At 42.7% G+C, this 3093-nt stretch overlaps 1 pseudogene; it reads right to left on the reverse strand.

The window, feature by feature from the left end:
- Positions 1-389: 389 nt before the first annotated feature.
- On the reverse strand, positions 390-2596 carry LOC136475338 (uncharacterized; annotated as a pseudogene).
- Between the last annotated feature and the right edge of the window lie 497 nt (positions 2597-3093).

Raw genomic sequence — 3093 nt, forward strand, 5'->3', positions numbered from 1 at the left:
TTGCTTGCAGGAACACAGCATTCCACTGTTGAAGGACTCACCATGCTATTGCATTTCACATTACTGTAGTGTTCAGCATGAGTTTACAATGTTGAGAAGAGGAAGAGAAAATGGAACAATGTTGCAAAAAATCGTGAAGAACTAAATTCAAAATTGCTTTTGCAGACAAAACCAATTCATAATATTGTAGAAATGAACTCATATGCTGCTATAACCTAGAATCGACCTCTGCATCTTCTCGGCTACTATCCGCCTTCATTTTCCGTACGCGTTGAATTCTGCCTTCATTCTGTCCATTGTGTTTGAACATACAAAAGGATTGCTCTTCTTATCCATTAACTATCCAACAATCCAAGAGGTTCTCTTCAGCCTTTTGTAAGTCTGAAAACTTACTTTGAGACTGATGTGCCATCCGGTGTCCTTTGTTTAGCGAATGCGCTACCAACATTAGCAACTGCAACATCGGCCATCTTCTTGTTTTTGGACTTAGACCTTTTCTTTTTCTGCTTGCTGTTTTGCTGCTTCGCCTCATCGCCGTTTACTGGTATCTTAATGTTCGGTTTCACACCAGCAGCACCGGTCATCCCTTCCACTGCCTTTTTGGATGCAGTATGACCGGCACCAATTGAGTTATCTTTGGAGATCTTCTCCAAGGTACCCTGAGCGTTGTTCTTGGTTTTGTTGGCAACTTTAGTATATTGCTTCTCCAGCAGCCTATTATATCGGACCCTGTCACTGTCCTGATCTAGGGAGTTCTCAGACTGTCCAATGTTATCCATTTTGTTGCTTGGAAACTCCTTGTTCCTCCGAGAGGATCCAGATTTTTTTGAACGACTTTCTCCATAAATATCATCAAATCTATATCGTCATCAAAATCATTTAAGTTTCCTTGTATGCCATCATCTTCCATACTAGTTGTGGACTTCACCGGCTTTTCTTCTAAAGATCTCTGTATTGGGCGCTTACTTTCTGCTACTGTGGTATTGGCAGGTCTCTTTTCTTCAGGTTTGGCAATTCCTACTGCTGTGGAATTGGCAGATCTCTTTTCTTCAGGTTTGGCATTTCCTACTGCTGTGGAATTGGCAGATCTCTTTTCTTCAGACTTGATGGGAAGAGCCACACTGCTTGAGTTTGTAGCCTTTGTGACTAGCACGACGTTTGGTGTTGCACTGGCATTGTTCATTTGCATAGGAGTGCTCTTTCTATTCACCTCGGCTCTGTCTGGTTTCTTGAAATCTTGGAACCTCGTCTTGATCTCTTCGAGTTCGGCCTCCTTCCGTTGCAGGATTTCCATCAGAGCTGCCATCTGGTCAGGGTTTGAACCTGTGGCTTTCTCTTCCATTTGTCTGATGCAGCTGTTTTTCTCCGAGAGAGCTGCTTCCAACTCTTTTTGAGTGTTGGTAGCATTTTTGGTCTTCTCTTCCATGTGTTTGATGTGTCTGTCTTTCTCCGTGAGAGCTGCCTCCAGTTGTTTTCTAGCCTTCTTGAGATTTGTGGCTGCCTCTTCCATTAGATTGATGCGGTTATCTTTTTCTGCGATAGCTGCTTCCAGATCTTTTTGAGTCTTCTTAAGATTTGCAACTGTGGTTTCCAGTCCCTTGAGTTTGGTTTTCTGGTCTATCTTCTGAGTTCTAAGTGAAGATGTCGTTGCTTTCATTTCTTCCACCTTCCTCTTCATCTCTTTGTTAATTGCCTTCTCTTTCTGAGAATAAATAATGAAGCAGCAACATTCAGTTAGTTACATTTTTTTAATTTTCCGCATATTCTATATCTACCACAGAGAAAGGTTGTGTAGCTCATGTAACAGTGTAGCTACGAAATCGAAGTTCTTTGTCTGTTAGTTACAAATGTCATACTATATAAAATGCCTACAAACAAGCATAATATAGCTTCACTGCAGCAAGTCTTTGGGTAAAAAATAAGAGATTCTTTGGTTTTGGAACTATGTTTGCGAGTAATAACTCCAAAAACCTGGTTAAAACTGGAAAAATGGCCAGTTTTTTTTCCTTACAAATGAGATGTTATCTCTCTCATTAATTTTTTCTGATATATTCAAAATTTTGAGATCAAACTGACTATCTAGTGGTTGTCCTTTTATAAAACCCTTTAGAGGTAAGCAAATCCTGAAGTACTAATTCTTAACAGTATGTCAGTGTTGTACAAATACATTGAATTGTGCCACTTTGTGGTACCAACATGCAGACAATAACAACTAATAGCAGCTTCTGATCTGCTACGCTCTTTTCCCCTTCTTTTTTTGAAAAAGATGCTACGCTCTCTTGTGGAAATCTGGTTTGCTGCTTTGTTTCTTGAAACAAACTAGACTGAGGAAAATGACTAGTGCAGGTAATTGGAAGTAGAAGGGGTAGGTGATCCATGACCATGTCCATACCTGGAGAAGGATCCGAACGGAGACAAGCTGCCGGTCACGTTCCTGGAGACGCCCAGCAAAGACGCGCTGCTCCCTCACCTTCTGCAGGACGACGATGCTCAGCACACCGGCTGCGAGGGCCACCAGCAGCAGGAAAACGTAAGGGAGCTTCCTGCCGGCATTGGCCATTGCATAGCCCTTTGATCTGTACTTGCTCCCATCCATGTCCTACCAGTGTGAAGGGTGCACTTACTCTTGTTTATTACTGTAAATTACTCCTTCAATTCCTCTGCTTGCAGGATCTTGGCCTTGTTTGCTGGCTGCTGCAGAAATGTGAATGGGTTGGGGGGCGGGGCTGCAGCTTCTTTCTTGGCTTTCCTGGGTTTGGGAATGGCAGGGCTTTGCAGAGTTTCTGCTTGGAGGTCACTGGTGAGGATGGGATACAGCTGAGCCTTTGAGGCGAGGGACTCTCCATGCTACTCATATGCCAATGCACATGATCTTGAAGTAGTAGCCTATTTTGTTTTTAAATTTTGAGCCACAGAATCAATCTATCAAATTAATCAACAAGATGACATGCCGGCTGCTCCCCCTCACAAGTTTCAGCCAGTTTCAGCCGCTACAGTATTTCTCTCTCACAACAACCAGCCAGTTTCAGCCAAGTTTCAGACCAGCGAACGGGGCATTGACTTGCACTTACAGACTTACTGGAAAGAGGAAAT

Source organism: Miscanthus floridulus, chromosome 8 (genome assembly GCF_019320115.1).
Source record: "Miscanthus floridulus cultivar M001 chromosome 8, ASM1932011v1, whole genome shotgun sequence".
Classification (NCBI taxonomy): Eukaryota; Viridiplantae; Streptophyta; class Magnoliopsida; order Poales; family Poaceae; genus Miscanthus; species Miscanthus floridulus.